Source organism: Myotis yumanensis, unplaced genomic scaffold (assembly GCF_028538775.1).
Source record: "Myotis yumanensis isolate MYYU_CA2020_CCGP unplaced genomic scaffold, mMyoYum1.0.hap1 SCAF_9, whole genome shotgun sequence".
Taxonomy (NCBI): domain Eukaryota; kingdom Metazoa; phylum Chordata; class Mammalia; order Chiroptera; family Vespertilionidae; genus Myotis; species Myotis yumanensis.
Genome location: NW_027223760.1, coordinates 16,055,947 through 16,082,142, shown reverse-complemented (window position 1 = coordinate 16,082,142; position 26,196 = coordinate 16,055,947). Strand labels below are relative to the sequence as shown.

Here is a 26,196-nt window from a genome sequence, read left to right as displayed (position 1 = left end):
ATTACTGATTTCTGGTGTATCAGTATGTCTTTATATCAAGAGCCTTTATGTATTTCCAAAAAGTTTTTTGTGTGATTTAATTTATAATTAATTCTTGTTAATTTATACTTAATTTATACTTAATTCAGGGGAATTAAATATAAATTAACTCTTAATTTATACTTAATTCTGATCTCTAATAAAAAAATGGGTGCATGTTATAAAATCAAAATAAGACAAGAAGGATGTCTCAATTCCCAAAGGCTAGGAATGGCTACTGAAATGAGATTTTCCATTTTTATGTTCTATTTTATTATGCCTTCATGCCCCCTCCCCCAGGGGAAGGAAATGCCAAAATATTAAATGTGAGCAAACAGGATGACACAGAAAGAACAGATAAACTGTATCTTAATATTGTTAAGTTATTATGATTACAAATTAATATGCAATTCTGGGAACAAGAGTTCAAAGGTAAGAAATAGCAACTGGTAAACTACATTCATGTGATTAGTTGTTTCTATGGATAGTTACTTATAAGCACAATGTTGGCTAATCTGTGTTGTGATATAAACAAATCTATGAATTAGAGCTGAACACTTTCATATGTTAATTGTATTATGTTCTGTAACCAACACATGTTTTTATTTACATAATCAGATAAAAAAACAGCAATTTATTTGTCAGAACTTTCTTATCATGTAAAGAAAGCTTTATCTGACCAACTTTAGATGGTAAATTAAAATTCTGAATGGTCATATCAGTATCATTTTTAATGAAAGCATGTAGGAAAGAAACGACTCCTTTTTGGAAGACAAGTGAACTTCTTTTTGAGGAACTGAAGGACTGTAGGACTGAGAGTTACATGTCAAATGTTTGAAGTTCTTGGATTAATGGTATGTCTATTAGTATGAGAGATTAAATAACAATCGATGTGCTCAAAAAGCACTATAAAAGATGTGCTATCCTCCAGATATGAGCAAAAACCTTTTAAAAGTATTTTATAGGTCTCTTGGAATAAGCTATTGCACAGAAGAAAGGCTTGCTATCAAGCCAATATTATTACAGGGCTGTGAAATTTGTTATGTCTGGATTTGCAACTCATATCAATCCAAAGCAAGAATAGTATGTCACTACAATCCAGAACTTCTGAGGTCTTTACCCTCACATTTAAGACTGTGTAGTTCACTATTCTAAAAAAATCAAATCAAATAAAGAAGAAAAAAAGAAGACTGTGTAGTTCACATAAATAATAACATTACAGCAACACTTCCCAATTTCAACGGGGTCTACAAGCCCAGTTGGAACTTTAATTGTTTCAGGAAAAATCTGATGCAGCTAATTTTATATTAGTAAGAGATGACAGGATCATTTGAATGAATGAGAGTTTTACTTGGAGGAATTTGTCACTATGTCCCTCAGATGTCCCTCTCAGATGGCACATTTGACCAGATTTGTGACTTGAATGGATTTTGCTAAAAAAAAAACCCAAAAGAGCTTAGATTGTACTAAGATTGTAAACACAAGTGTACTATGCCCCTTGTTACTGTTTCCCAGGTGATAGTATTAAAAAAAATCCTTATTGTTGAAAGTATTACATATGCCCCCCTTCTAGCCCACGCCTGCTCCCCATCCCAGGCCTTCATGACACTGCTATCTGTGACCATAGGTTATGCATATAGATGCATACAAGTTCTTTGGTTGATCTCTTCCCACCCATTCTCCCACCCCCGCTGTCCCTGTGAGATTCCAGTTGATGGCATCTTATTGGAAAAAACACGATTGTAAATTATTTCACTTTAATCATGGCAAGACATGTAATTAGAACATGTGTAGTCAAGTTCAGCTCTGTCTCCTACCAGCCCTGTGACATGGAGTACATAACCTCTCTGAAACTGTTTCCTAATCTTTAAAATATGAGGTGAGCATTGTCACTCTATCCATGTTCCTGTTTGCGGTGGAGGTTATTACTCCAACTGCCTTATCTAGGGGCTGTTGGAGATGACTTGGCACATGGAGGCAGGATAAGCGTTCAAGGAGCTCATCTTATATAGGGTTGAGTTCCTGCGATTCTGGAAGTTTTATTCTACTTTGGCTAAACAATAAATAACATTTTTGGACACTATGCCAAGAATCTTATATGGAAAACACATTTATAATAAGTCCAGAACCCCGCGTGAGGTAGGTACCATTACCGCCCTACTTTACAGATAAGGGAGGAGAGGCTTAGAGAGGTGAAATGCCCCAAAAGGCAATCCGAGGAGAGGTGAGAAGGGGCAAGTGAGCCTGGCCACATGTTCGTCCCTATTTGCAAAGGATGCTACGCAGACAGAAGTGCATGCTTATCAATGGCTGAACCCAGGCATGCTGGACCTTACGGATGAGAGAAAAGTCTTTCAGGAAGCAAACTGAGATAGATCCTGAACATGGTTCAGGTGGTTTTTGAACTTCCAATTTAAGAAACCTGTTTCTTTTCATTTCCTTCTGGCTTAAAATAGAATAAAATTCATTTTCTTAGGTGGAACTGCTTTATACTTTTCATTATGAACTACTGTTTGTTCTTTCTATCTAATATTCTTTTGTGCTTTTATATTCTTCCTAGACTATAAAATCAAGTTAAAAATATATATATTTCAGCATTCCAAAATCCAAAGGAAAACCACAACACTGAAAGTTTAAAAAATGAAATAGGCTACATAAATACCAACACAAATTAGACCTTTCATATAAAAAAAATAGCTTTCACTTGGCCAGTTAGCTCAGTTGGTTGGAGTGCCAGTCTGTACACCAAAAGGTTGAGGGTTTGATTCCCAGTCAGGGCACATACCCAGGTTGTAGGTTCTTTTCCCAGTTGGGGTACATTTGAGAGGCAATTGATGTCTCTCTCTCTCTCTCTCTCTCTCTCTCTCTCTCTCATCAATATAAAAATCCTTGGATGAGGATTAAAAAAAAAAAAGAAATAGCTTTCTTATATCAGTCTTTGTAGGGCCCATGTTGACAAGAGTAGGGCAAGAAGCATCAGCTGAGACTGATCACATCAACTTTTTCCCCATTACCATTTATGCCCTCTTCCACCTCCACCCCCACAGCCCTGCAATCACCACACTGCTATCCAGGTCCATGAGTTCTCTCTCTCCCCCCCACCCCCCACCCCGCCATCTCACAGCTATTTGCCTGCTCTTTATCTATAAGTTTGTCCCTATTTTGCTTGGTAGTTCAGTTTGTTCATTAAATTCCACATATGAGTGAAATAATATGGTGAGTGTCTTTCTCTGACTGGCTTATCTCACTTTTCATAATGTTCTCCATGTCCATCCATGCTGTCACAAAGGGTAACATTTTCTTCCTTTTTAAGGCAGAGTAGTATTCCACTGTATAAATTTACCATAGCTTTTTAATCCACTCAGCTACTAATGGACACTAAGGCTGTTTCTAGATCATGGTTATTGTAAATAACGCTACAATGAACATAAGGTTACATATATTCTTTCAAATTAGTGTTTCAGTTTTCTTCGGGTAAATACCCTGAAGTGGAATTGCTGGGTTGGAAGGCAGATCCATTCTTAGTTTTTTGAGGTAACTCCATACTGTTTTCCACAGTGGCTGCACCAGTCTGCATTCCCACCAACAGTGCATGAGGGTTCCCTTTCTCCACATCCTCATCAGCACTTGTTTGTTGATTTATGGATGAAATTATTCTGAGAGGTGTGAGGTGATATCTCCTTGTGGTTCTCACTTGCATCTCTGTGATGATTAGTGACACTGAGCACCTTGTCATGTGCCAATTGGTCATCTGTATGTCCTCTTTGAAGAAGTCTCTATTCTGGTCTTTTGCCCATTTTTTAATTGAAATTTTTGCCTTTTTAGGTGTTGAGGCATATGAGTTCTTTATAAAATTTTGATATTATCACTGTATCAGATGTATCATTGGTGAACATGTTCTCCCATTAAGTGGGTTGTCTTTTCATTTTGTTGATGGTCTCCTTTGCTGTGCAAAAACTCTTTAGTTTAATGTAGTCCCACTTGTTTACTTTTTCTTTTGTTTCCCTTGCCAGAGGAGATATATCAGAAAAAAATATTGCTATGAGAAATGTCCAAGATTTTACTATATCTATGTTTTCTCCTAAGATCCTCAACAAAGTATTAGCAAACCAAATATGGCAATATATTTAAAAAGATCATACACCATGATCAAACAGGATTTATCCCAGGGATGCAAGGTTGGTAGAATATCCACAAAACAATCAACATTATACACCACATAAATAAATTGAAGGATAAAAACCACATAATCATATCCAGAGATGCAGAGAAAGCATTTGGTAGAATCCAGGACCCACTTATAGTAAAAACTCTCAGCAAAGTGGTAAGAGAAGGAACATAACTCAATGCAATAAAGACATATATGACAAACCCACAGCCAACATCATACTCAATGAGCAAAAACTATAAGTGTTCCCTTAAGGTTGGGAACAAGACAGGGATGTCCACTTTCACCATTTATTCAACATTGTACTGGAAGTCCTAGCCACAGCAATCAGAAGAGAAGAAGAAATAAAAGGCATCCAAATTGGAAAGGAAGAAGTAAAACTGTCATTATTTGCAGAAGACATGATATTGTATATACAGAACCCTAACGATTCCACCAAAAAAACTGATAGAACTGATAAATGAATTCAGTGAAACAGTAGGATACAAAATAAATATCCAGAAATTAGTTGCACTTTTATACACCAATAATGAACTATCAGAAAGGGAAACTTTAAAAAAAACCATTCACAATTGCTTCAAATAGAATAAAATACTTAGGAATAAATTTAACTAACTATGTAAAAGACCTGTACTCAAAAAATTATGATGAGACACTGAATAAAAATATTGAAGAAGATACAAATAAGTGGAAACATATACTGTGTCCATGGATAGGAAGAATTAACATCATTAAGATGTCCATACTACTCAATGCAATCTACAGATTCAATGCAATTCCTATTAAGATACCAATGGCATATTTCACAGAACTAGAAAAAATGTTTTAAAAATTTATATGGAACTAAAAACTACTCAGAATAGCCTCAGCAATCTTGATAAAGAAGAAGAAAGTTGGAGGAATCCTGCTACCTGATATCAAACTAAACTACAAGGCTATAGTTATCAAAACAGCATGGTGCTGGCATGAAAATGGACATATAGACCAATGGAACAGAGTAGAGAACTCAGAAATAAATCCTTTCCTTTATAGCCAATAAATATTTGACAAAGAAGGCAAAAACATACAATGGGATAAAGAGAGTCTATTCAATAAATGGTGTTGGGAAAATTAGACAGATATGTGCAACAAAAACAACAAAAACTAGACCACCTTCTTACACCACACACAAGGATAAACTCAAAATGGATTAAGCATATCAACTTTTAATCCTTTAAATTGGGAGGAAGCACCTGTGATATCAACTACTGTGCACAGCATAAATATTCAGTCTTTTCCATCTTCCTTACCATTATTAGAATCCTTTTTGCACAATAAGCTCTTTTACTGTCTACTTTACTTGTGTATTTTGATATGTTCACTAATTGAGTTGCCTGATTATAAACTGGTTCTAAAATAAAATAATGACTCTAACTATAAATACAGATTTCAGTGGATCCTCATATTAAAGTGAACCAAAATTTAGAAAATGAAACTCACTCCTACAAATCTGTTATGAATTACTTTTGCCCAGATACCAGTCTCAAGGAATATAACCAGGATGTTCCCAGAACTAAATTGGAACAGAATTTATATAAACCACAAGACCCATTTAAAGTCTGTCACTTATTCCTAAAGAAATTCGAAGAATTCATGTCAAATTCTCAGTGACAAGAATGGCTATTTCTTTATGTGGCCTACCTTGGGGAAGCCCGAGTGTCTTTTCTTAGTGTGACCCTCCACAGCCTGCCTGATTTTTTTTTTTTATATTTAAAAACTTTTTAATTTATTGATTTTATTTTTTTTAAATTCTTTATTAGTTAAGGTATTACAAATGTGTCCTCATCTCCCCCATTAAACCCCCATCCTCCCCTCCCCCCCGCCACTAGCCTACCTGATTTTAGTTGTATTCCTAGCAGAATGCTATTTCTTTGAATTGGGCCTTTGGTCTCCTTAAATTAGGTTTGGAAAAGAGCATCTATCAGACACTGAGCTGTTTTAAGCATCCGGTAACGTAAATGCAAGTCATTCAAATACAAAGTTGAATTGCATATACTAGCCTTCAGTTTTAATGAGTAAATAATAAATGTTGCATAAGATGTGGAACATAAACCTAGATATCTAAAAGTACATGGAGAATATAATGAGGAAATCAGTTCTTTGAATCTTTGATGAAATGCTAAAATCAGTATATTTGGTTGTGAGAATATGACATCTCTCAAACAATTTATAACTCTACTTTGTTACTTTAATTTTATCATTTATAAATTATAAGTAAATGTATATAAAATATAACACATAATATACATTATATATTTTTGTATCATATGTATACGAATGACTAAGGAACATTTTCAGTACAAAATTTTCTAATTGTAGTCTAGTTTAAGAAAATATACTTGTATTATTAATGGCAGAACTAAAATCTGAATCAGGCAGATTTCAAGAAGCAAGCTGGGATCGAACCTGAATCTGTTTGGGGAATTTAACCTTAGCATCACTTCAGGGACCTGTAGCTGATTATTGAACTGAATTGTGGCAGAGAATTAAAAAAAAAAAAAAGTGAGAAACAGTGTTGAAAGATGAAAAATGTGTACCCTAGAACATAGCAGCGTGAACTGACTAATGTAAATGTAAGAATCAGAGCAGAGAAAGGAACGTAGTAGCTCTAGTCTCTTAAAATTGTACAGATATTATCATTACTAGATCTCTTGCTTTAGTGAGCTTATTGAGAATGAACTGTGTAAGAACACATATTCTGCCAGCCCTGGGTACAAATTCTAATGCCGCTATCTACCAGCTGTGTGAGCAGTTAACCTTCATAAGACTAAGTTTTCACATCTATTAAACAGACCAGAAAACCTCGGTTTGTTAATTTTCTTGATATCATCTAAGTACCAATCTTAGAAGGTACATCACAACCGTTCTAAGCTGTGATGGTGACTAAGGAAACTTGTTCTCGGTATGACCACATGCTCTCAGAACTGGGGTGCACATCAGGAGAAAATGCAAAATCCACCCAGACCCAAAGAACTGTGAAGATGGTTGATTTTGTTTATGATTGTCTCTCCCTTCAAAGGAGGCTAAAGAGTGCAATGCCCTCCTGGCTAAAAGATTTCCAATTGCCTTACTGTATAATTTAAATTATATTCAATTTTAATAATGAAGCAGAGGAGAAAATATTGCTGCACTAAATTACCTGCTCCCTGCCCAGACTTGAATATTTCATAGCTCAGTCAATGGCAAGGCAATTATAAATGTCTGCAAATAAAAATAATTCCTTAGTCCTGGTGTGCAAACATATGTATCTGCCTCCTGTACCAGTTATGATAGAAGTTTGAAAAGCCCTTGGGAACTATTTGTCATACTTCGCTGTCCTCACAGTGGACGGAAATTATCTAGGTATCTTCCTCTTATTATGATTCATTCCTGTGAACTTGGAGTTTGGATGTAGTGCCATTAGGTATAAAGCAGGAGCAAAGGGAAGGCCAAGTAATATAGGCATGCCATTGTGCCAGAAAGCTGCAATTTAATACCCTCCAGGTCCTGGAGGAAGGCATTAGACTAGACAAAGAAAGAACAGACGCATGGCCAGTAAGGTCTAAATGGCATACAGAGGGTGCTTGCCTGTCAGTCATACCTGGGAACAGGGCATTGGCCAGAGTAGGGATGTAGGTGTGGCCACTGAAGTGTGGGAAGATCTGATAGTTAAGCTCCTATGCAGAGGCGTTCTTTCTTGCTCTCTTGTCCTTTCTTTCTTGCTGCGGTGCTTGGCTGCTGGTTTGCAGGCCTCTCTTGCTCTTCACTCTCCATGGCTGCAGGCCATGTGGACCCCATACAAAATAGACTAATGGACCGTGATTAGCCTGATGCTATGCTGGACTTAACTCCACATGGAAAGGAAATTCTGGACACTGGCTTTGCTTTTAGCTCTGCTGAATCCCAGCTACACATTTCCTAGAACTGGTTGAATGGAAAGGGAACTTTGGAAACCCAGGGATGTAACTCCACACAAATGAAGCTTTCCACCACATCTCATCCTCTTGTAGGGGCCTCTGGGAGTTCCTATTCCAGCAGCGTCCCAAGAACCTCACTCCCACTAGCAATGGAGAAATCCCTCCCGTGCAATTTTCTGATAACAAAGTTAACTAGTTTCTTGCTCAAGCAGAGACATCTGAGAGAGGCTAGCAATGTAGAACTCTCCCTGAGCACAATACTGTAATAGGTGAAGCTGGTCTTGGCTGTCCCTTTGTGTATCTTAGCAGCGATCTCTCCTTGATTACCCAGAACACTTTGTGTCAGCCTGGCTGGTTGTCCCCCACAGCCATAGGGAGTGCTTGACAGTCCCTTGTTTGCTCCAATGAGGCAGTTAACGAAGCATAAACTTCGGGGGTCTGAGAGGGGTCTACTAATGTGTTCAGTGTCATGTATATCTTTGTTTAATTCTACAGAGTAAGATATTGTAACCACTCTAGGTTAGTGCTGCCTCTTTCCACATCAACTTTCCCTCCTTCATATTTGCCCTATGATTAGAGAATGTGGAACATGGTGGGATCTGGCAAAAGGGTTGAGCTGGGCATATATGTAGTTGAGGTTTATGGACTACATTTATATGACTTGCAGTTACTTCCATGAATAGTTATTGTTATAGCTATAACGGTATAAGCACTATTTCCAGGAATACACCTACCACGCTCTGTGCCACCTCCCTGTACCTGACCCAAAAGTGCAAGGCAAAATCTGTACCAATATATAAATTTATTCTACATCATCTGGCACAGTAACAGGTGGGCTTCTCCCAGACTAGCCAGAAGCTAGTCTGAGGAAAATTCTTCCCATCATCAGATGTGTAAACTGGTAAGCAAAAGATTCAGTTCTAATTAACACCAAGTCAAAAGACAAGTGCTTTCCTATTCGTAATTCAGTGTACTCTGTATCATACACTTTTAATGGAAAATTTAAAGTAGAATTCTACTGTGTTACATTCTGAAAGGCAAATTTTTTGTCTTTTTAGGACAATCTGTAATTTAGGACAAGCTGTAATAGTAGAAAAATAAATGTCTATATTATGCATCTCAATGATCAGTTAGAGAAAAACAAATTTTGATCAACCATGTTATTAAAAAGGTTGAATTATGTTTATACTCTCCTGTAGAAAATATTACAACTATTGTTATTATGCAAGGAGGCGATCTACAAGTATGCACACCAAAAAGGTAGGAAAAAGGTATTATAGATGTGTGATAAGCAATTCATCATAGAAATATTTTCTGGATTTTGTGACATTTATGATACTATTCAACTTTCTTAAAATGTATATTTTGTTGTGTTTTCTAATACTAAGTAAATATTTACTTTTCTATGAAATTTTGTTTTTATAACTTTTTTTTTTATCTTAAAGAGTGGCCTCAAAATATAAGTTTCAGGCTCCATGAAAGCTATTTCCATCCCAGCTCCAACTCTGTGCAACCTACAGCGGTAAGTTAATGTTAAGGTAGTAACAAGCCTTTCCGTTACCCTCTGCACCAGTTTTATGTTGGGGTACTAGCCTGTGCTGTGTACCTATCCCAAAGTGTCTTCCTGCAGTCTAACTCTCTGAGTTAGACAGTGGATTGCTTGCCCCATCCTCTGGTAGGACTTTCTGCTCCATAGCTGTCAGTGAAATAGAAGTTAGTAAGGGACCCCTGTGGGGATAGGAGACACAGTAGTAGGTCGAAGGAACTGTGGGTTATTAGAGCTGGAATAGGAAGAAAGAGGAGAGAGAAACAAAACAGATTCTCTGGTAGAAGGACACACATCACATGAGGAGGGAGAGAGAGAGAGAGAGAGAGAGAGAGAGAGAGAGAGAGAGAGAACGAGAGAGAAAGAGACCTTTATTCCTTTTCATTTCCCTGTTTCAGATCCTTGTCTTGAGATCCATGGAATTATCTATCCTATATAATAAAAGGCTAACATGCAAATTGACCAAACAGCAGAATGACTGGTCGCTATGATGCGCACTGACCACTAGGGAGCAGACACTCAACCCAGGAGCTGCCCCCTGGTGGTCAGTGCCCTCCCACAGGAGGAGGTCCGCTCAGCCAGAAGCCACACAAGGAGCGGGCCTAAGCCAGCAATCAGAAATCCCCTGAGGGCTCTCTGACTGTGAGAGGGTTCAGGTCAGGCTGAGGGACCACCCCTCCCCCCTGCCGAGTGCATGAATTTCTTGCACGGGACCTCTAATAACCTTATAAGACTACTGCTACACACCTCTCGTTTATTAGATTTGAGTGGCTCTCTGTTCCTGGCAACCACAAATGACCTGGAAAATCCTCCTTCCCAATGCATTTGCATTTTACTGGAGGACTCTGGGAAATGATAGCTAAGATTAATTGAATTCCAGACAAACTATTGAATATCTATACCATTTCTAATCTTCATAGCATCCCAAGCCGGTAGCTGTCATCAACATTTTACAAGTGAGAAAACAGCCTCAGAGAAGGTGAGTAACTTGCCAAAGGTCATGCAATGGGAAAGCAAAGCTGGATTGGAACTCAGCTTTGTCTGACTCCAAACTGTTCTTTCCGTTGTACCATGTTGCCTGCCAATGTCTACAACCAAAGGAATTAGTTTCTGCTGATGGAATTGTGATTTTGAGCACATGGATAGGGGATTTTAGAAACCGTGCAGATTATCTAATTCAACCCTTCATGTTTGCACTTTAGGTCATTGAGGTCTCAGAAGGGATGCTACTCAAGGTTCCAGAAAAAGTGTGTGAACACAGATAAGGAGTTGGGTCTCTGGATTCCTTCCATTAATTTTTTTTTCTATTCTCAGACTGTACAAGAATACCAGACAATCCTAGTATTCCTGTTCCTAATCCTGTTCCTATTGAATAAAAACTATTTGCTTTTGGTAAACTCATATCTAACGAATCACTTTTTTATTTCCAAGGAGAACATTAATAGGCAATATTAAAGAAATTGAAATATTAATTCTTTTAAAATATGGCTTAAAGTTATTCTACATGTTCAGTCATTTTAGAGGATTTTCTATCTTATTTAGTATATTTAAAAGCTAAAATATGGCAATAATACTTGCTATCAATAGCACCTGCTGTGTTTTACATATATTATTTCTAAACCATATGAATGTAGTATAATATATGTAGGGACAAGGAAACTTACATAAATTAAGTAATTTACTCAAGGTCAACCAAATAATAAGGGGCAAACAGGATTTAACCCAGGTTTGCTTTTTCGGTTGACTAAAAATAGCAAATATTTTACCAATTTTCTTGAAGTTCAACATACATAAGGTTCAAAATGTGGGCGTTTAGACATGGTTTATATTATGCCCTTATTATATTGTGTTTCTTTTCTTACTATCTGTGAAATGATTATGGCTTGCCATTGAAATCAGCAATCTGGTCAAAAGCTATTAAATATTCCTTTAACAGAAATCTTGTTACATAAATACTCAGGGCTGTGAATTTTCTCATTGAGCAGGAATAGACACATGACAAGAAAAACAACTCACCTTTAAGATTTAAGAACCATTTCTGTCTTTTAAACTGAAGTTCAAAAATTTAACAGATTCACTGAAGCCCCTGGAAAAAAAAATCTTGGGAATTCTACCATCCTGAATAATGTATCATCCATAAATAAACCAGAATTTATTATGAAATTCTGATATTATAGAAATGTCTCTTTCTAAAAATTGCTCCTTGGCTATGGTATGGTTGATTAAGCTGATATTGATTTTGTTCTTCTTGAATAAACTGAGAGAGGTTGTAAAAGGTAATATTCTTTATCTCGACGTTTTCAATCAGGATTCTATTAGAAGGAAAGTAGACAGAGCTGGATAGTATTTGGCCAATGGCCATTATTATGTGAGGTGAAATGAATATAAATTTAGCACACGGTGCCTGGCATACAGTAAAAGCTCATAAGTGTTAGCTATTGCTATTTGTATTATTGGCAATAGAGAGATGCCTGGGGAAACGCCAGAGCTGTGGATGACTTCCTAAAAGGAACATAGCATTTTGTCAAATGTTTCATGAGACATCAGAGAGCACCGGGCTAGTGCTGAAATGAAGCGGCTTTATGTAGCTACAAGATAGGATTTGGCTCGCCCCTGGCCTGGTGCCAGGCATGTCAGAGCCTTTGTCGATGGCTGCGGAAGGTTGATGTGACCTGCGGAAGTGACATTGCTGACACCACGGTGCCGCCAGAGCCACCTGCGATGGATCAGCACTTTTCCTCCTCCCAGTGCCACAGACCTCAGATTTCTCACTCTGGGGATGCACTTTCTTCTCTTCTTGAGCTTAGGGCAATCATTTAGGCCCAGTGCTGTAGGATAACTGTTCTGGACGTGACAGTAGATGAGTGGGCTCAGGTCATTTTCCACTTGTAGTTGTCTAAAAGAGCAGATTGGCAGCCAAACGCTGTTAAACTCGCTACATTGCTCCCCGTTATTTTAACTATAAAGGGTGAAGAAAACAACAACACCCCTCCCCCCCAGTTCAATAGCAGGTAATTCTTCTCCACTAGAGGTCACAGCATTGGCAAGGCAGTGTGCCAGCGCCCCGAACATTGCCATCTGGAAGGCGATGTCTCCGTGCTGACTCCTGTCAGGCAGGAGGAAGAATGGAAGCACACTGACCTTGGGTAATTCCTGGACGACATTGCTGATGAAGGGCAGGGGCTGTCTGATTTTGTGTTAATTTAATAGTTGGTTGCAGAGAGGGTTGTATGCAGCTCGTGTGCCGGTGAAATTGGCATGTGTGAAAATTTGACTCATGCTCAGATGCTTTATCTCTTTGGACAGCAGCTATTCAAGAATTTCTCAACAGTGCCAATACAGAAACCACCCTCCTCACCCGTCTTCCCCCCAAATCACTGGACCAATGAAGAAATCTAGATTCCACATCCACATTTGAGGCTGTTTTCTACTTTTTTCATTGTTATATTAGAATTGTATAAGCAGAGCTAAGACAGTGAACAATCACAAAGTGAAGCAATACAACCTCCCGGGCAACTGATTTAGAAAGATAGCATTCCTTTGAAATATGGCCAATTAGGCATCCTAAATTCCATCCTAAATTTGCCTAGTGCCTACTTTACTCCGTGTCCCATTCCCCACTGGGCAAGCAGGGAGTTTTGTAAGCTTTAAATCTTCATTGTGAATGGAACCATGTAGCAGAAATTGCTACCACGTGGCAAAAATTGCTATTATAGCCAAAATGTATAACTAGTATCCTAATTTTTTTCTATGCATTACAGACATTTAACTAGATATAAATTTAGTTAGGTATTCCATGAGACAAAGCTCAGGCTAAATTCACTCAATTTGGGATAACATTTCATATAGCGTCAATAAGACACAGTGCTACCTACGGGGAGTTAGTATGGACACAGAGAACCCTGCAAGCATTCTTTTCTAAGTAGTCACCCTTATTCATATGATCAACATAATTAATATGAGTTAGCCACATGAAGCATTTCTTTCTATTGCCTCATTATTTGCAATAAATATACCTGATCAAAATATGTCCATTAAGAAGATTCTTCTCACTACTCAATGTACATTTGCTTTACTGTCCTATTTATTGCCTTTTCTGTAGAGATAAACTTCATCAAGCGTTAATCAAAACTCACCCTACGTTCTGTTTTTCATGAGGCCTTTCAGATCTAGTCTTTCTTTACCAGTCTTTGGCACTTGCCATCGTTCCTGAAGCTCTCTTAACTCTTAGCTTCCATGAGAGTTTTTGTCCTGGTTCTCCAAACTTAGTAGCCACCCCGTATTCTCATTCACTTGTGTCTTTTATGCCACGATGCCTGAAACATAGTGTTTCTTAGGGTTCTATCCTCTCTCATTTCACATACCACCACCTATTTTTCTGATAACTCATAACAGTACATTCCAGTTCCTGAAATGTAGAGTCGTGTTTCTGTAATTGTTTAAAAACACCCACAGGTCTAAGGCTAAACTCGGGTGTCAACTTGTTGCCTCCACCTTCTCCTCTAACAGTATTCTCTCGTTGGGGTGGCAGCATTATTGTTTTCCGTGTCGATCTCTCTTTGCTTTGGAAGGCTCATTCATCCTTTAAGATTAATTTAAATTCTCATCTCTGTTTGGAAATGCTCCTGAGCTTAACGGTGTTTTTTTCCTTTTCTGCGTTCTAGCTCTTTGACCCCATAACAACATCGTTTTATTTCTGTACCCTATGTTGTCATGATTGATTTACCCTAAGTCATCGTCACTTATTATTAGTTTCCTTTGAGCTCAGCTTCAGGTTATCTCTGTGTCATTCGAACCTACCACTCTGATTCATACAAATTAGGAGCTCAAGAAATGCTTTTGAATAAATGAATGAACATGTCCTCTGCCTGTGCAGATTGAGCCATAGTTTGGATATTGCATTCATTGAATCCATCCATTTTTTTCTCATTTTCTAGACTTTAATCACCTCCCATCTCAACTAGTCTTCTTTTTTTCTAAGTTAAATTCTTATTTTAGAAACTTTTAAATTAAAATATGTTAAGGAGATGATATTCTTTTTTATTGTGGTAAAAATACATAGCATAAAATTTACAATTTTAACCATTTTAGGTGTACATTCACTGGCATTAAGCACATTCACAATACTGTGCAACCATCACCATTTTTCATTTCTAGAACTTTTCCCTCTTCTCAAATAGGAAGTCTGTACCTATTAAAAAATAACTTCTCATTCCCTCCTCCATCCAGCCCCAGGTAGTCTCTGTTATATTTTCTGTCTATGAATTTGCCTAATCTGAAATCTCATCTAAATGGAATCATATAATATTTGTCCATTTGTGTTTGGCTTATTTCACATAGAATCATGTTTCAAAGTTCATCTATGTTGTAACATGTATCAAAATTGCATTCTTTTCTAAGGCTGAAAAATATTTCTTTGTGTGTATATAACACATTTTAATTTTATTTTTTAAAATTATTCTTTATTGTTGAAAGTATAACATATATGCTCTCGTTTCCCCATGGACGCCCTCTAGCCTACCCCCGCTCTCCCTATTTAAAAAACTTGTTTTTGTTTTTAATTTTAAAAAATTCAATTACAGTTGTTATTCAATATTATATCAGTTTCAGGTCCACAGCATAGTGGTAAAACATTTATGTACTTTATGAGTGATCCCCTGATAAGTCTAGTATTCACTTGACACCATACATAGCCTTTACAATATTATAGGCTATATTCCCTATGCTGCACTTCATCCCTGTGACTATTTGGTAACTAGTAATTTGTCCTTTTATTTTTTTAACCCTCATCCTAGGATGTGTTTTATTGATGTTTTTTTTTTTTTTTTTTTTTTTTTTTTAGTGAAAGGAAGGGCAAGAGAAACATCGATGTAAGAGAAACATTGATGGGTTGCCTCTTGTATAAGACCCAACTGGGGATCCAACTCACATTCTAGGTATGTGCCCTGATGGGGAATCAAACCCGCAACCTTTTAGTATATGGGACGACACTCCAATCAACTGAGCCACCTCAGGGACAATTTGTATTTCTTAATACCTTCACCTTTTACACCTAGTCTCCCCCCCACTCCCCCAATCCACTTCCCATCTGGAAACCATCAGTTTGTTTTTGGTATTTCTTTGTTGTTGTTTTTTTTCTATTTTGTTTGTTTATTTTTATTTAGATACTATATGTAAGTGAAATCATATGGTAATTGCCCTTCTTTGTGTGATTTATTTCACTTAACATAATTCCCTCTAGGTCCATCCATGTTTTTGCAGATGGCAAGATTTCATTCTTTTTTTATGGCTAAGTAAAATTCCATTGTATATTTGTACCACATCTTCTTTATCCTGTCATCTATCTTTGGACTCCCAGGTTGCTTCCATATCTTGGCTATTGTAAATAATGCTGTAATGAACATATTTAGATACATTTTTACATGAAAGAAATAACTAAGTGTATAGAAAAGAATTATAGAAGAATCATTTTTTTCTTTTAAAAAAGACCTTATTGATTGATTTTAGAGAGACAGAGAGATAAGAAGAAAGAGAGATAGAGAAAGAGAGAGAGAAACATTGATTTGTTGTTCCTCTTATTTATGCATTCATTGGTTGATTCTTATATGTGCCCTGATGGGGACTGAACAAAAAACATTGGTGAATTGAGACTGCTCTAACCAACTGAACTACCCAGCCAGGGTTGTAGTTTTTGCTTGTTTCCCCGTTTTTGAACCCAAAGAACAAAATTGTTATTTTGGTGTTGAGGGAGAAATACATGTCAAATTCCAATAACAAATTCTTTTTATAAGGTAATTGTTAGTAGAAACCTAGCCTACTCACTGGGCCCAACATTAGGATTCACTCTTAAGGTCTAGCCAATTAGTCTGTAGCCTGGTACCAGTAGGGATGTGGTAAATATTTATTGAATGATTTTTATGCAAGTATGACTTCATCCATTATTTTAAGTTGAGATAGTATGTGAATTAGCTCATAACTCATGGTAGTCATTAATAGCTGATATTTACTGAGAGCATACTATGTTCCAGGCACTTTTTCTTACTGTTGTTTTTTTTACATATACTATCTCATTTAATCCTCATAACAACCTTACAAGGTAGATTAATAATAATAATAACAATAATAAAAATGATAGTTGTCATCATCATCATAATCATTTATAAACTTAGAAAAATGAGCCACGGAGTGGTTTAGTAAATTGTCTAGACTATCAACACTAGGGGAGGAGGGTCAAGATGGCAGCTTAGGTATACATGGTACTCTCCTCCTCCCACAACCACATCAAAATTATAGCTAAACTACAGTGGGGCCTTGACTTACAAGTGTCCCGACTAACGAGTTTTTTGAGATACCAGCTGTCTCTTGGCCAATTTTTTGCATTGAGTTGATAGAGTAATTTGAGTTAATGAGCTCCTTAATGAGCTCGGTCTCAGAACGAATTAAACTCGTAAGTCAAGGCCCCACTGTACAGAACAACCAACATTCAGAACCACCTGAAATCTCGATGAATGAAAGCCCTTCAATTAAAGAAGAAGCCACACTGAGACTGGTAGGAGGGGCAGAGACAAGGCATTGGCTGTTCCAACACCCATGTGTGGCATGTTTTAAATCAGGAGGGATATACAGTGGGGCCTTGACTTACGAGTTTAAATCATTCGGAGACCGAGCTCGTTAAGGAGCTCGTTAACTCGAATTATCAACTCAATGCAAAAAATCAGCTGAGAGACAGCTGGTATCTCAAAAAACTCGTTAGTCGGGACACTCGTAAGTCAAGGCCCCACTGTATTGGCTATGGAGGTCCCCTGTGAGGAGCAAGTGTACCAGTGCTGGAAAGAGATGTCCCTGTAACTTGGGGCTGTAAAAACCAGGGGTATTGAAGCTGAGGGAGACAGGGGGCTGCTAAGATTCCCAAGCATTTCCTCTCAAAGGGCCTGTACACAGACAGACTTACTTGGACTCACTCTCTGACCTCTAGCATTAGGCAGCAGTTTGAAAGGATCCAGGGACATATGGGAAGGAACTAAATTGCCTGTCCAGGCAAGAACTGGGAGGTAACTTTCTCCCAGACAAAAAGTGCTGGCAGTCACCATATCTGAGTTTTCATCAACCTGGCCCACACTGTTTGCCCTTCCCTGGTAATTTCCTGAGACCCTGCCCCACCCAATTTGCAGCCCCTCCCAAGTTGTTTGCAGTGGCTTTTTCATATGAATGGCCTGTCCTGACTCAGGCTTCAGACTTTCCTAAAATCTCTCAAATTAGCAGCAGCTGGCCTCAGCGTGCTGCATACCTCTCAAAAAGTGGCTCCAGGCCCAGCACTCGCAGCAGCCTGCCAAGGTTCCCAGATTCCCCTCTCCTGGGCACTTTCAAGCCCAACACAAGTAGCAGCCATCTCAGATCTCCCTGTAACTTGTGGCAGGTGGCCCCAGGCGGTGCACAGGGAGTAGCTGACTTGTACCTCCTGGGAGGCCCCAGAGCCAGTGCACCCGGTGGTCAGCTTCAGACCATGCCAATTACAACCCTGCCAAATCCACAAGCAACACACTCACGGAGCAGATGTGGTGAGCACCAAAGCCCCACTGAAGCAAGTCATGCTCCATAGGGGTGTCTCCTGGACAGTAGCTCTTCTGTTATAGTTGCAGCTGGTCCTCACAGCTGATACACCTGGAGGTCAATCCCTCTCAGTGATGCCAATAGCAATCAGGGCTCAACTACAATGGGAGAATGCACACAGCCCACACAAGGGCACATCTAGAGTGACTGGGGAGGCTGAGCCACTGGGCTCTACAGAATACCTACTACACAAGGTCACTCTACCAACTCCAGGAGACATAGCAGCTCTACCTAATACATAGAAACAAATACAGTGAAGCAGATAAAATGCAGAGACAAAGAAACATGTCACAAATGAAAGAACAGAAGAAATCTCCAGAATAAGACTAAATGAAATGGAAGCAAGCAAACAACCAGATAGATTTTAAAACAATGATTTTAAGGTTGCTCAAGGAACTTAGTGAAAATTTCAAGGAACTTAGTGAAAACATCAACGGCATAAAAAAGGACCAGTCAGAAATGAAGGATACACTAACTTAAATGAAGAATAATTTACAGAGATTCAACAGTAGAGTAGAGGATGCTGAGAATAAAATAAGTGATTTGGAATACACAGAAGCAAAAAAGACCCAGTCAAAAACAGTAAACAGAAAAAGAACCCAAAAATATGAAGATAGTGTAAAGAGCCTCTAGGACAACTTCAAGCATACCAACATTCATATCATGGAGGTGCCAGAAGGAGAAGAGAGAGAACAAGATATTAAAAACCTATTTGAAAAAATGACAGAAAACTTCCCCTACGTAGTGAAAGAAATAGACTTACAAGTTCAGGAAGTGCTGAGAGTTCCAAACAAGATGTGAACCCAAAGAGGTCCACACCAAGACACATTATAATTAAAATGCCGTAGGTTAAAGACAAAGAGAGAATCTTAAAAGCAGCAAGAGAAAAGCAGTCAGTTATCTATAAGGGAGCACTCATAGGACTGTCAGCTGATTTCTCAGCAGAACCTTTGCAGGCCAGAAGGGAATCACAAGAAATATTCAATGTGATGAAAAAGCAAGGACCTACAACCAAGATTACTCTAAACCAGTGGTTCTCAACCTTCCTAATGCTGCGAAGCCTTTAATACAGTTCCTCATGTTGTGGTGACCCCCAACCATAAAATTATTTTTGTTGCTACTTCATAACTGTAATTTTGCTACTGTTATGAATCATAATGTAAATATCTGATATACTATATGTGTTTTCCGAAGGTTGTGGTCCACAGGTTGAGAACTGCTGCTACATATCTATCAGTAATTGTATCTAAAAATCAAAATAAATTAAAGGAATCTAATGAACAAAATAAATTGATGAATAAAATAGAGCCAGAGGCATGGAAACATGGAACAGACTGAGGAATCTCAGAGAGAAGGGGGGAGGGTGGCTGGAAGAGATTAATCAAATATCTTATATGCATAAATGCATTACCTATGGACACAGACAATGGGATGATAAGGGCCTGGAGCAAGGTAGGATCTGGGTGGAGGGGGGCAATGGAGGGAAATATAGAGGAGGCATCTGTAATACTCTCAACAATAAAGATTTTTTTTTAAATATCACCATTAGTAAGGAGTAGAACTGAAACTTTAAGGCCAGCAATCTGGCTCTGGCCAGCTTGCTCTTAAATAATCCATAATTGTTGCTCTGGGATAGACAAGTGACTCCAAATAGATCTCTAAAATAAATTATATAACAAAATATTCTTTCCTAAGGTATGAGGGCTCTGGGAAATCTGAATAATTATTTTTTAACATTTTTTAGGGCATAAATATAGTGATATTTAAAAATTCACAGCCACGATTGGGTGAACAATACATTAAAACTCATTATTATTTTCTAAAATGTTTAGTAATTTTATTTGAGAGCAGTTGATACATGATGTTAGCAATATTTCTTCAATCTCAGGCCATGCTGACTATATTTTCTTGTTTAATAATAGGCTAATTCCACCTTAACTATATTTCATAGCTTTGTTGCTTGTTATTCTTATAATTTTCCTGTCATTATCCTCTCAGCTTCTACTTTTCATTCTCTGGCATTTGGTTCATGGGGTAAATCTACTGCTTCCTTACTCTTGTATTTTATGTGCTCTCACGTTTTTATGAAATCTCTCTAACGTATAATCTGTATATCACCACATGCATGACTTACATATTAGAGTATATTGCAAAAATTCACACTCTTCAAACACTGTTCAAACCCGGTAGCACATCACATCAGACTAGGACTCTTTGTTATGTGGTGTTCTTTTTAAATATCTTTGAGCTTTTTAGCTTCTAAAACAAATAATTACAATAAAACAGTTCTCTCACACCTAGATAAATCTAAAAGGAATTATTTTATCTATCTAGGCAGAAACAATATTAAGTTTTAGAGGTTGGTATTCTAAAAATCAACACTGGAAAGATGCTGAGCCAAGTAATGCCAGAATTATCATCTGTAGTAAAAAAGTTGTCCTCTGATTACTTTGCCTCGTAGTAATCTCATTGGAAAGGAGAAAGCACATAAGCCATATCTGTAATTAGAATGCAAGTCACTCAGTTATCAGTGCTTAGGGAAGATTGATTCCCCCTCAATACTCTCTCTACTTAGGTGAACAATTAGAGCACTTGCATTGATTCAGCAGTTCAAAAGCTGTATAAACTAGAATATTCTCAAGATTAAAAAAAGGATAGTGCCATTATTTGCATATACATTTTAAATATTTAAGTAGTTACATTTGCTTAATAATCTGTAAGCATTTTACTTTCTCATCAAGGAAGACAATTTAAGGTTTAGGTCCGCACAGTTTTGTAACATGGCCAACGTGGAAAAATGACCCAAAAGGTCACAATATGCTTCCATCAAAGGAATATATGTTGTGGGGGCAGTCTTTGCAGGCCACTCCTATTTAGCAATAGGAATGGCTAAATTAAACTTGATTCTGGCACTCAGCAAAATGCTAATTTAGCCTTTAGCTCAGTCAAAATTTTTTTCTGTTGAGGAAAAAATATATGTAGTAAAATTATCTTCTTTTACCTATTCAGTACCAACAAAGGATGTCTGAAAACTATATGGAAAATAGCATCATATAGGATTGTCTAGAAAAAATAAAACCAAATTAAAAATATATAGTTTGAGTTAGGTTGCTCTTTGCAACAGAAATGTTGCTCGAGATAATGACATTTCTGGCTTGTTGCCTTGTTTGATGCTCCCGGAACTGGTTTCCTTTGAGACTATTAAATAAAAGGATTGATGTGCTAAGGAACTTGAGTCAGTGGTGACCTTTGTATGAGGATTAGTTGACTCTTTGATTACTTTTGGCATTTCATTTTACACCTCTTTTTGAAATCAACTCATGGTAGTGTAGTCAATCAAATTCCAGCTGAAAACTACTCAAGGTACTTTTTATGTGTATCCTGATTAGTGTTATATCATCCTAAACTTTATTAAAATTAAATGAATTGTGGGCATTAAATATAGAGGGAAGACAGGGAAGGGCTCTGTAGACAAGCAGAAGAAATGGAAATTTCCATTTCCACTGTTGTCGTCATCATCATCATCAACATCATCAATAAATGTATTAAGTTTACATATGCACTTGCCATTTTTTCCTTTTTCTCCATTATAGTCTTACTTGAAAGTATATACTAGTACATTTTAGAATTATTAAAAGCATGCTAATTTAAATGTAGCCTAATTCCTCTCTTTTTTAAAAACAAAACACATCAATCTGAGAAACATCAATTTGTTGCCTCCTGCATGCACCCCAAGCAGGGATCAAACCTGCAACTTGGCTATGTGCCCTGGTCGGGAATCGAACCTGTAAGGGACAATGTTCCAACCAACTTAGACACACCAGCCTGGCTCCTTTCCTTCTTAAAAAGCAGCAGGTAGTTGGTAGAATACCAGCTTTTATGACAAAGCACTGGCACTTTGTCACAAAAAACATCTGATGTAAAGTGAGAAATCTCATCATCTCATACACAGAGAAATATATAAAACTTCAAACTTAGCATACTTTCTATTCCCAAATATTCCTCTCTCTAAAATTAGGGTGAAGCATGCTTTTTTTTTTCTCCCCTGTATATGGTTGTTGTTTCTTAAAATGAAAGTAAGGCCCAATAAGGTAAACAACTTTTGGTACATATATGGTTTGATCTGACCTCTCTTTTAATGTTTTGATTGTTATAAAACAAAATGATGCTCTCGTTGTGCTTTTAGTATCATGGTACTCAATAATAAGTTGAGAACCAAATCCCTAAAGAATCAGCCATCAATGCATTTTACAACAAGTAGTAAAATGTGATGGGGAAACCAAAAATGCTATAGAAATTCAGTGAAAGGAGATTAGATTTAAACCAAACCTTAAAGGGTTAGGTAGGGTTTGAGCAAGATGCCAGAGTTACTAAACGCAATTTCAGCCTGGAGGAAAGTCTTGAGCAAAGGTGGAGAAACACAATAGAACATGAGCAGGTAGGCATATCATTGCACAGGCAGGTAATTTGAGGAGCAGTGGTAGTCTAGACTGTACATTAAAACTGCATTTTACAGAGATTTTCTTCCTTGGAACAGTAAGTCATGTGACTTCTGAGCTTGCCCAAAGCTGAAGATTAACTTCACAGTTCTCAGTTAGCTAACCACAGGGCAAGGCCGGACATCTCAGCGCATTGTAGGCATCAAGGCAGGTAGTCACATGGGCATGGGTAGAGTTGCAGTGGTCCTTGTAACTCTTTGTAGATTTAATCATTTCCATAGCTGGGAGCTGTACAGCATTATGATGGAGAAGTATCTGTAGATCCACGGGAACAGAGGGCAGCAGGGTTTGGACTCATCATTCGATAGAGCCCGGCTAACACAGGAAGAGACTTTTTTTCTTCCAACTTGGGTCTATATCTTTTTCTTTGCAATAAAAGATTTTCACAGTCCTAATTATTTAGTTGTAAATGGTGCCTAACAATTAAACCCAGGCCCCAAACTGTACAGTCCATGTCAGGGGTGGGCAAACTTTTTGACTCAAGGGCCACAATGGGTTCTTAAACTGGACCGGAGGGCCGGAACAAAAGCATGGATGGAGTGTTTGTGTGAACTAATATAAATTCAAAGTAAACATCATTACATAAAAGGGTACGGTCTTTTTTTTTTTTTTTTTTTAGTTTTGTTCATTTCAAATGGGCCGGATCTGGCCTGCAGGCCGTAGTTTGCCCACAGCTGGTCCATGTACACATGGCGATATTTGGTAAAGAACGTCTGTAAGGACTGTACCTAGGTATAGGTGTCCCATGGAAAGAGCTGTCCCCTAAAATATCAAGCTTGGATAGCCCCGCCCCACCACTGTGTACAGATAGAAAACAAAGTTTTAAAGTTTGAGGAAAGGTGGGTGAGAATTGCATCAAGCTGAAGACTGGCACGAGTGGGCTTCAGAAAGGGGGCATCTGGGCCTAATTCCTAGAAAGTAGACAGAGAAGATCCTTTTGGTCTATTTTTAAATGTTTAAATTTTCACCTCTTTTCTGGCCTTTCCCTGCCATGCTGCTACCCCTGTGGTCCCAGTTTAGTAGAAAGGAAAGAGACAGCTGCCCTGGAGAGCGAGGAAGGACAATGTTCCAGCGGCCATTTCCCAGTTTTGTGGCCCTGATGACTTTGAGTCTCAGTTTTTTCTTCTGTAAAATAGGGATAACAATGTTTACACTTTTATGAGGATTAATTGAGGGAGCACATCGGAAACAGCCAGTACAGAGGTGGAAATGCAACAACCACACACTGGAAGCTGTTTTACGTTCCTACTTCTTGCCTTCCTCCCCTTCTCCCCCATTTTACCTCTCCTCCCTGTCTCTCCATTCTTTGCCTCATTCTTTACTTATTATCTATTGAAAAATGTGGTTTAACCACTTCTCATTTGCCAAGTACTATGCTTGGCACTGAGGAAAAAAATGGTGCCTTGATGGGGAATAAGTCCTTGCCATCATCAGCCTCCCATCTAATGAGAGACAAACATTGATCAGAGTAGGATATAAATGAATGTAAAAATTACAACTGTTTCATTTCAAGCAGAATTACACGGTGCTATAAGGGTAAATAATAGGATTATTCATATCTTTTCCTTTTTCCCTTTTTGTAAGTATAAACAGAAGAATAAATTATACTATACTAGACCCCAGTAAATGACTAGAAATGTAAATGTTTATATGTTGTTGGATTGATCTTGAACATATATGAAGGTTGGTACTTCTGTATGTTAAAATCCTGGAATCAGGAAGATGAATAACAGACATGACAACCTAACAGATTTATATTTAATGTTTGTCTTTTATGCTACTTTTGTTAATTTTTACTTTTGGATTATAGTTATTTTAGTAGACTTCATCGGTTTACTCTTCCTTTGATTAAATGAATAGAAATTCCTTCCTTCCTCTGGGGGAATAATGTACTTTGGAGTTCAAAACAGTGGGTTGCCCAGAAGCTATATGTTCAATCACATTGCAAACACTCAATAGAAGATAAGCTTCGTCCCTCATAGGAGTTTCACTGTAATGGAAAGAGCTGAGGCAGCTTCAGAGTACAGAATGCCCTTTAGGGACCGAAGCTTCTCCCAGGCTCTGCGGCTTGGACAGAACCGAGAACTCAAAGTGCCCATCCACATAAGTCAGCAATCCCTAGCAGCAAGGCACTCTCTTATTGGATAATAATTCTAGCCTGGCTCCTCTCAGAAGGGATGGGTCCTTTGCAAAAGGCCTTAGAGTCTGGAATAAAAATGGCTTTTTCTTAAAGGCTTGTTCCTGGGAAATCTCTTTTCTTCACTTTCCCTGCCTGCCAAGGCTGGGGAATTGGGGTCCTGTCAGTGTGTTTATGTCACATAAACATACTCTGATATAACATTTCCTCTTATAGTAAGTGATTCTTTTGGGCATGAAACTTGAAAGACAAAAATAAAAGATGGCTGCCCCAAATCTGTAACAGAGAACTTGGAGTTAACTGATTCACAAACCATCACAGCCAAGAGCCTCCATTTCAGAAGTCACATTGGTGCAGATCATTCATCTATGGTGACATTTGTTGTACTAGGAATGGCCTTTATGTAACACCTACCCGCCCCCCCCGCCCCCAACCCACACACACACATTGTATCTCTCTCCCACTACCCATCATCTGATCCCACTTCCTTCTCTGGCTACGTCCGGATTTCTCTCCTCCCCTAAGCAGCTTTCCTCAAGAGTATTGCCGTCTCTAGTTCATCTCCTCTCATTTTCTCTCTATTACACTCCAATACTTTCTTCCCCACCACTTCACCGAAACTGCTCCTTCAAAGGTGCTCTAAGTTGCTGAATCAAAAAGTAAATTCTTTGTTCTAAGATCCAAGTGTTGATCTTGCTTGATTCATCGACAGCATTTGACACAGCTGACCACAAGCTCCTCCTTCCATACCTGGCTTTAGCACCCTGCATTCTCCTGGTTTCCCTCCCACCTGACTGCCCTCTGCTACTCAGTCTCTGCATTGCATCAACCCCTTTGCCCAGGAGTGACCCAGCTCACGGCACCAGCTCCACTTATTTTTATATTCATATTCGTCACTCCCTTGGAAACCATATCCAGTGACCAGCTTTCTAACATTCATATGTGAATGACATCCAAAAGCATATCTCCAGGCAAGATTGCTTCCCAGAATTTCAGACTCATATACCCAAGTGTCTGTGTGTCATGTCCACTTGATGTCTAGTAAGCATCTCAGAACTCCACTTCTAATCCTCCCATCCGGTCCTGTTGCCCCAATTTTGTTAAAGGCAGCATCATTCTCCAAGTTGCTCAGGCCAAAAACCTTAGAGCCCTCATAGCCTTCGTTCTCTTATACTCACTGTCCAGTCTGTCAGCTCAACATTTGAAATATACTTAGTGTCTAATCCCTTCTCTGCATTTCCTCTGCCAACATCCTGGTTCAAACCACCACCTTCTCTCTCTTG

The 26,196-nt window shown here is 38.2% G+C and overlaps 1 protein-coding gene and 1 pseudogene across 1 annotated transcript in view; one reads left to right on the top strand and one right to left on the bottom strand.

Moving 5' to 3' along the window:
- KCND2 (potassium voltage-gated channel subfamily D member 2) overlaps positions 1-26,196 on the bottom strand; it is a 518,551-nt gene that overhangs the window by 41,202 nt on the left and 451,153 nt on the right.
- Positions 1-26,196, top strand: part of LOC139016627 (protein Churchill-like) — a 36,880-nt pseudogene that overhangs the window by 3,819 nt on the left and 6,865 nt on the right.